The sequence below is a fragment of the Petaurus breviceps genome, unplaced genomic scaffold (assembly GCF_028583685.1).
Source record: "Petaurus breviceps papuanus isolate PSGF00001 unplaced genomic scaffold, PetGlider_PUasm1.0 90723, whole genome shotgun sequence".
NCBI lineage: Eukaryota > Metazoa > Chordata > Mammalia > Diprotodontia > Petauridae > Petaurus > Petaurus breviceps.
In genome coordinates this window covers 3341280-3350637 of record NW_027187323.1, presented here as the reverse complement: position 1 = coordinate 3350637, position 9358 = coordinate 3341280, and the positions used below count along the sequence as shown (strand labels likewise).

Sequence of the window (9358 nt, the reverse complement as noted above, 5' to 3'; positions counted from 1 at the left end):
TATATATATATATATATATATATATATATATATATATATATATATATATGTGTGTGTGTGTATATATATAATATTTCATTTTTTATAAATTTTATTTTATATTTTAAACTAAAATTATAAACAAACATGAACAGTTCACTTTACAAAGAACAGAAAAACAGCATTGTATACATTTTTTTAGCTGATGTATTTAACACCATAGTAACAAAACTGCTTTGCTCTGCTCTCCTCTATCCCCTCCTGAATTTCCTTCTGCTTTTTTCTTGTATTTTAAAATGTTTTATCCACACTTCTACTTTTTCTTTTTTTTTTAGCATTATTGCTACCTACCAACTCCCTCAGGCTCTCTTCCCCTTAGAAGCCCTCCTTTATGACAAATAATGTATTTGTAAAGTAACGTAAAGTAAACGTAAAGTAAGCAAAACAAGTTCACACACAGTGGGTCTATATTCCATTGCCTTGGCCAAGAGGTAGGAAACCTACTTCATTAGTCTTCTAAAGGCATGATTGGTCTTTGCATTGACTAGAGTTCTTAGGTCTTTCCAAATCATTTTCCTTTACATCTGTATAGTCATTCCATGAGTTGTGTTTTGTTGTTTTTTTTGTTTGTTTCTGCTTATGATCTCTAGATCATATCATGTAAGTCTTCTGGGGTTTCTCACATTTGTCATTTTCTTTTTTTTTTTTTTTTGGCTCAGCAATATTTCATTACATTTATGTACCATAATTTGTTCACTTACTTCCTAACAGAAGATCACTCACTCCTTTTATAGCAGAAAGCCATAGCAAAATGTATTACTATAAATATTTTAGATGTGGGTCCTTTCTCTTTGAATTTGACATCTTGGGGAAATATGCCAAATATTACTATCCAGGGAGCACAAAGTATGCACAATTTAGTGGCTTTTAGAGTATAGTACCCAAATGCTTTCCACAATGGTTAATTATCATCTCCAATAATAATAATACATCAGTGTTCCTACCCTCTTATAGCCTCTCTGACAATTGCAATTTTCCTTGTCATCTTTGCCAATCTGATAGGCATGAAGTTCAGCTTCAGAGCATTTTTAATTTAGTTTTATAATTAATTTTAGTTCAATAAATTTTATTTTTGATTTCTCTTGTTATGTAGATTGTTGACTTAGAGCAGTGGTGTGAAGCTCAGAGAGAAATGGAGTCACTAAACCATGCCTAAGGATCTCTACTCATATATTCACTTACAAAACCATATATTAGCATTGTCTGTGCCTTGTTATAGTTTTGTTAAATATTTCCCAGTTACATTTTAATATGGTTTAGACCACAGTACTGAGTTGCCAAAGCATGTTTGACACCTCTCATTTAGAGAATTTTATCCCACTATGGTTGCTGATAGTTTGTATTTCTTCTTTTGAGAATTTGCTGTTCATATCTTTGACCATTCAAATAGTTGACAATGGTTCTTGGTCTTATATATTTTCATCATTTCGCTATATATCTTGTATATCAGATCATTATTAGAGAAATTTGCTGCAAAGATTTTTCCTGTTAACTTTTTCCCTTTAGATTCTAATTGCACTGATTCTGTATGTGGGAAAGCTTTGTGACTTTATGTAATCCATTATTAGCCTCTCTATCCCTAGTAGATTGTCAAGAATTTGCCTCTTATACATAGCTCTAAATAGTACCTCCTCTCCAATTCTAATTTATGATATGACTTTTTATTTTTAAGTCATATATTGATTTGAAGCTGAATACTCAAGGTGTTGATCAGAACCTAATTTCTGCCAGGCTGGTTTCCCATTTTCCCAATATTTTTATCCTTAGCCCTAGTAGTTGAAATGCTTGGTTTTATCAACTAGTGTATAAGTGATCAATTACTCCTCAATCTTGTGTACTTTATCTATTTACTGGCTACCTTTTTTTTTTTTTACCAGAACCAAGTAGTTTTAAATATTACTTCTTTGTATTAGGTGGTGATATGGATGTGCAGGCCCCTTTCCTGAACACTTTGTCATTTCCTGCCTTGACATTCCTTTCTGCTTCTTCTTCCAAATGAATTTTGTCCTTTTTTTTCCCTTAGTTATATTAAGTAACCTTTTAGTACTTTGATATGGCATTGAATCTCTAAATTAATAGTCATTTTTATTATTTAAGAACAGCCCAACCATAGACAATTAAAATTTCCCCAATTATAATTTAAGTTTTTCATTATTTCTATAGATGTTTTCTAGTTGTATTTGTATTGCCTTTTTCTTTATCTGGGTCATTGGTAAAAATGTTAATCAGTATTAATCAGTTAATAAGCAAGCACAGATTATCTGGGACACTCCATTAGAGACACTCCTGCTTTTCATGAAATCATTGACTCTTTTTTTTTCTTATCATTTAGCCAGTTTCAAATCTACCTAATTGTCCAACCTACATCTCTCCATCATTTCCACAAGAGCACTATAAAGGATCTTATCAACTTCTTTTACAAAATATAGTATGCTGTATCTACAGCATTCTCTTTATCTACTATAAGATTAGTAGCCATGTCAATAAAAAAAAGAGAAGGGGAAGGTTATCTGGTCAAACTCTGGATCTGGAATTGTGTGTATTGATCAGAGTCACAGGAGAGGTAAAAAGTAGTTCAAGGGAATACGTTCTAGATCTGGAATGAATCTTAGATCTAGTCAGGTCCCATTACTTTATAGATGAAGAACATAATGCCCATAAAGGTTAAACTATTTGTTCAAGATAACATTTAGGTATTTAATAGGACAACTGGGATTAAAATCTAGGTAATCTCACCCCAAATCTAATTCTCTTTCCATTATGCCAAACTGATTCTTTTCATGAAGTTGTGATTTTTCACCTACATTTTTTTTTCACAGAATATATCTTCTGCTGGATAAGTTAAAAAAAAAATAACACCTCATATTTTCCCTAAATTTCTTAAAGCAAATGACAGAGGACAATTATAGGATTTCTTTATATAATTACATGGAAATATATATTTACTCTCAAATTGCATACTGTTGTTTTTCCTTTAGGAGCTCACAGAGAATGTTACTTCCTGAGTGTATGAAACAGATGTGGAAAATTTTATTGTTCATAGACAAGAACTCTCAAATTTAACAAGTCAAGGTAGGTAATAACTCTAGTTGTGTAAATTATTACCTAAAATTTTTAGACTTGTCACAGTTAAATTTGACATGGTTAATTTGAACATTCACTGTATTGGCCATACCTTTATAGTTTCACATTCATCCCCCCATTTTCATTCTCTAACACCCCTTGACAGGAAGTATTATGTTCCAAGTAAGTGACATATTAATATACAGAAATTATAAATAAGAAAAATTAAAAGTAAATGAAATAACTTTCCTTTGAAAATTCCTATCTTGTCTTTTTTGTCCTCTGCTTTGCACTTACTCATTCCAAGCTCCTAACTTCTTTCAGTATGATTGATTCAAATTTTAGCTTTAAGTCCAACGAATGAGTTGTCCTAAGATCTCTGGGTTCATAGATTAGTCAAATATGGAGAGAATGGAATCTTTCCCCCTTTTCCTAACTTTTAAAAGATAAAAATATTTTTTAATACAACCATTTTAACTTTTTGATTGATGGTATTGTGGCATGATATTTTTGCCTCGTTACATTCTTTGCTATTATTATCATCAAAAACTTTTAACTAAAAATTTAATGATATGGGTCTTATTCATTTCTGCTCCTTATCCTCACCTAGCTATTTTGAGTTGTTATTTGACACTATTTTCACAAGTATTTCTAATTATAGTTTACTTAATCTCTTTCATTTTTGTGGCATACTAGAACTTTCAGATAAAGAACACTCAAATTATATTGGATTTAGCACCTTTTCTTAGATTTATTCCCTATCTTAATTTATAGTGAGATAGGAAGAAGAAAAGTATTTCATCATCCCTTGAGGAAGTGACACCTACCCTGACCACACCATTAATTGATTTAGTCCTATTATTGATATCTCTTCAACCCTACACATCTGTTCTCTTTCTTCTGAATATGTTTATGCCAACAACATCAAGAGAAAGAGTATATTGTAAGAGTAAAAATTTGTTTAATATTATGAAGTGGTATGAAAATTTCTCTCTATATTTACTTGACACATTTAAATTTTTTTTTTTGTTTTTGGAGGGCAGTTGGGTTAAGTGACTTGCCCAAGGTCACATGGCTAGTTTTTGTGTTAAGTGTATGAGGCCAGATTTGAACTCAGGTCCTCCTGACTCCATGGCCAGTGCTCTATTCACTGCAATACCTAGCTGCCCCTACTTGACACATTTAAACCAATAATAAACCAAAAGGCATTTATTAAGCTTTTACTGTGTGTCAGTAACTGTCCCAAGCTCTAGGAGTACAAATCGAAGCAGAAGGACATTCCTTGATCTCAAGGAGTTTATTTCATGGGGGAACTCAACTCATAAAATAAAGCTAAAAAGTAGGAAAGAAGGGCAAGGGAAGGAGGAAAGGGACTATACCTACAAGAGTGTCATAGAAAAAGTCTGGATAGTGCAGCCTGGAAAGTAATGAATACTAGCCTGGGTGTCCTTCCGATGGAAGTCCTAGGAGAAACCAGGCAATCAGAGAAAAAAAGTTGAGGGGGGTAGGGTTAGGGGAGGAGGAAATTTCAATATGAAAAGTCCAGAGACAGAGTGAACTTCTAGCATGAAGAAATTTCTGTGACATGCAAGGTAGTGGAAGTACAAGGATTATATAGGCCAAGATACTAGATAATTACTGTATTTTATAAATTCACTTTAATAAACTAAAAGTTTCTTATAAAAAAAAGTAGCCTTGGCATGTTAAAACCAAAATATAAGTAGTCAGACATAAAAAAACATATCCATAGGAGACATTAGATATCATCATTAAAAATACATAGAATGATTGCCATCATTTCATCGCATTCATATTACTCTCATTTATTTAAAATGAATCTTTTCTTGTAGTAACAAATATTGACTATCAGAGCTAATTATATATTCCTGAAAGAAAAAATCCAAAGCTAGTTGTTTGTTCACATTACAATGTGGAATGTGGAGGCTTGACTACTTAAACACACCATCCCCTTCCCACGTTCACTTTTGCCACTGCAGTCACAACCTCCCTGTCCACCTTCCCTCTGTCTACTGATTATTCCCTAAAGATATGCCTATGTCTCCTTCATCCTTAAAAAACCTTCACTAGACCCTATCATCCTCTCACACTATCATCCTATATTTCTCCTCCTTTTTTCAGTCAAATTTCTAGCAAAAGCTTTTTATTCAAGTTCCTTAATTAAAGCATTTCTATTCATTCCTCAACCATTTGTAGTCTGGCTTCTGACTTTATCTCTCAGCTGCAACTGCTCTCACCAAAGTTAACAACAATCTCTCCATTCACAATCTGAGGATCTTTTCTTTTTTTCTTTTTTTGCTTTTTGGGGGCAATTTGGGGTTAAGTGACTTGCCCAAGGTCATATGGCTAGTTTTGGTGTTAAGTGTCTGAGACTGGATTTGAACTCAGGTCCTCCTGACTCCAGGGCTGGCGCTCTATTCACTGTACCACCTAGCTGCCCCAGGATCTTTTCTTAGTAATCTCACACTTATTTTTTCTTTTTTATTTCCTAATGCTGAATGCCCTTTTTTCATTGATGCTCTCTTCTCTCTAGGAGGTTTTCATGGTGCTGCTTCCTTTTGGTTCTCCTACCTTTCCTGCCTTTTTTCCTAACTCTTCATCCATATCATATCCACTTATTATGGCTATATTCCAAGTCTCTGTTCTGGACCCCCTTCTCTTTCCATATCCTCTCATTTAACGATTCCATCAGCTCTCATAGTTTTAAGTATCTTGACTTCCCAATCTGCATATTCTTTCCCCAACCTTTTTCCTGAACCTGGTCAGTTCAAACTCATTGCATCAAAAACAGAACTTGTTAGTTTCCCTTGCTCTCAAATCTGCCCCTCATTCAAAATTCTCCTTCTTTGTAAAAGGTACCACCATTCTTCCAGTCTCACCTCACTATCACCCTTGATTACTCACTCTAGTTCAACCTACATGTTCAGACAGCTCTTAAATCTTGATATTTCTATTTCTATAACATCTCTCACATCCATACCTCCAATCACTTTAATACATGCTTTTTTCACTTCTTGCCTAGACTATTGGAATCACATACTTATTGGTCTCTATGCCTCAAGTCTCTCTCCACTCCAGTTTGTCATCCACACAGCTCCCAGAAGTGCACATCTGGCAATGTTACTCCCATGTACAGTAAACGCCAGAGGCTTTATTTTGTCTTGAGAATAAAATGTAAACTCCTCTGTTTGGCTTTGATAACTTAGCCCCAACCTGTCTTTCCAGATTCATGTGTACTTCTCTTCCCACACATTATAGTACAACCAAATTGAGCTTTGCTCTGTTCCTTACACATGACACTCTGTCTCCCATCTCTCATCTTATACTGCCTGTCCCTGATACCTGTAACACATACCTTTCTCATCTCCTTCTTAGAATCCCTTTTTTCCTTTAAAATGCAATTCAAACATCACTTTCTGCATTAAGCCTTTTTTCATTTCCCTTTCCCCTGTTGCTAGTGTACTTCCTCCATAGCAGTCTTATATTCAAAATCTTCTTTGTTTTTATTTTTAATTTATTCCATACACATTCCATATATGTAATACATATCTTCTATTGTATAGTGTATATTTTATTTTATATGTGTGTATATCTGTGTATGTGTGTGTATATATTTATATGTATGTATGTATGTATATCTTTTATTTGTGTATTTTTTCTCTCCCAGTAGAATATAAATTCTGTGAGAGTAGGAATTGTTATTGTTGTTTTGTCTTTGTATCAACAGTCTAGTAGTAGGTACTTAGTCATTGTTTTTTGATTGACTAATAATTTGATCTTCCTTCTCATGCACCTTTTTGATGACATCCTTTATGACTCTTCTCCTGTTCATTAATTAATTGGAAGAGTGCTAATCATGCACCCCTTTAGCTGACTTGTAACTAGTTCTTCTGAGACTTGTAGTCTGTGAATTACTGCCACATACAACAATATCTGAAGACTGTTGTTGTTATTTTTAAATGTGCCTTTGTTTCTGAAGAGGCATGTAGTCAATAAAAGCATCATAAATTCCCAAAGATTTTCTAGCATACTTCCTATTTAGTACTAGCCCCTGTTCATTGGCTAGTTAGAGTATTACCTACAACTTAGGTAATGATAGACCAGCTCTGTTGATTGACCATCCACCTCTAATCATAGTCTAGGCAGACATTCTTCCTCTATTTGGCTCCTCCAAATGCTTTTGAATGTTCATGAATCTCATTTAGGAGACTGCAGTTTTGTAGGGTTTAATCCAATCAGAACATCTCCTATAAATATATGCTTTCAGAAATAACTATTCCATTTGAGTGCTAAGCTAGATAGCTTCCTTGACGGTGTCAAACTTTTAAAGAATCTTATATGATTGTGACATTTGCATAGGAGACATATTGTTTTAGGAATACCTTTAAGATAGCATTTTTCTCTACTGTATCAATTTTTTTTAATAGTCAAGAAGAGTAAGCACATTGCAAACACGCATTTTAATCAGCATTGTGACTAAAAATGTCAGCTGTGAAATGTTGTTTCTGCAAACCTACCTGTTACATTTTATAGATATGAGAAAGTATGCATATGACTGATGTTTTGTCCCTCATCTTTTTTGTTGATAATAAGATTTTTTTCAAGTACTTGGTATCCTTTCCACTTCCAGGTACCTTAAAAAACAATTTCTCAGTGTCCTGCAGCACAGACCTCCTTTGATTTGAATAGAATTGATTTAGTCCACCTACACATCCTATCTTTGTTTTCATTATTGCCATTTCCAAATATGTTAGCTTTCCCATAATTGGCAGAAGTTATAGAAATCTTTAGAGTGCTTTCCCATATTTTGTCTATTTCCCCAACTTGTAGATTCATATTACTTCAACATACGTATTGATACTACAAATTTCCTAACTTCTCAGTTCACTATATTCAGTTGCCATGGTCTTTTCCTCCTTTCCACTTTAGTTACACAAAGAAATGGTGATACCCTTGCTCTTGTCCTTGCCCTAAAAGTGTTTCACTTCCATGTTCATGAATTCCTACATGTCTTTATCTGATTGTAATCCTTTATCATGCTATATCTCTTTATATCTTAGGACACTAGACCATGTTCTTTGACCTCACTATGACCTTTCATCCCTTCATCTCTCAGTTCTTTCCAAGACCATCACCCCTCTGCTGGTCCCGCTATCCTCCCTTCCCTGTCATGATTCCTTAATAAATCAGTTCAGCTCTATACTCATATACATTCATATCTCTTGTTTCTTTGTCCTATTACCAATCATATTGTACTAAACTCCAACCCTGTAATTCGCAATCTTCCTCCTACTCTGTTTCTATACATGTGCTGCTGAACATAGCTAATGGTCACAAAGCTTTGTTAATTGTGGACGTTGCTGATTTATGTTTTTTACTCTGAAGTGGGCCCTCAATGCAGTAAGACAGTTCTCTTCCCCCCTAATCAATTAATTATCCCTCTCTCCCTAGTAGCTCCAAACCTTCCTTTCCTTTCTAAATCCTCTCATGGTCCTTTCCTTTCTCCAACTATCTCAACTGAGGACTCCTTTTTGTATTTCACTGAAAAAATTGAGGTAGTCAGTTTGAGAGATATTATCATCCTCCTTCATTCAGGTCTCAAATAAATAAACTGTTGGCCCTTTCCTAATTTAGGCCAACCCTTTTATATGTACCCTTAAGTCAATCCCATACTTCTCTGGCAGATTGCTCCTCACTATCATTCTCATTCTTCAGTTATCTATCATTCCCTATTCATAAACCCCTCCCCTGCTTCCTAAATCCTTATCTTTCTCCAGTTCTTTTTTGCAAAGAAATAATCAACATCATCTGCTAGCTATTTTCCTATACCTTTTTCCCTTCCTAGATTTAATCTTTTTTTAAGAAATTCATCTGTAGTAGGTTCCTCCACTTCCTCTTCTTTTACTGTCTTCTAAAATCTCTGCAGTCTGCTCTCTTTATTTTTTTTTGTTTTTCCCCAGTTACATGTAAAAACAGTTTTTAATATTTGTTTTTAAAACTTTAGTTCTAAATTCTCTACCTTCCTCCCTCCAACTCTTCTTCATTGAAAAGGCAAGCAGTTCAATATGGTCTGTACATGTGTAGTCATGAAAAACACATCTATAATAGTCATATTGTGAAAGAAAACAGACCAAAAATAAGTGAAGAAAAATAAAGTTTAAAAATTATGTTTCAATATATATTCAGACACCATAAGTTCTTTCCCATGGGATGGATAGCATTTTTCATCATAAGTCCT

At 33.9% G+C, this 9358-nt stretch overlaps 1 protein-coding gene across 6 annotated transcripts in view; it reads left to right on the top strand.

Annotated features, from left to right (window-relative positions):
* Positions 1-9358, top strand: part of MBD5 (methyl-CpG binding domain protein 5) — a 445570-nt gene that overhangs the window by 211387 nt on the left and 224825 nt on the right. For all 6 annotated transcript variants that reach the window (XM_069066734.1, XM_069066730.1, XM_069066732.1 and 3 more), the window contains one exon: positions 3018-3111. The gene's annotated coding sequence lies outside the window, so the exon portion shown is untranslated. The remainder of the gene's footprint in view (positions 1-3017; positions 3112-9358) is intronic.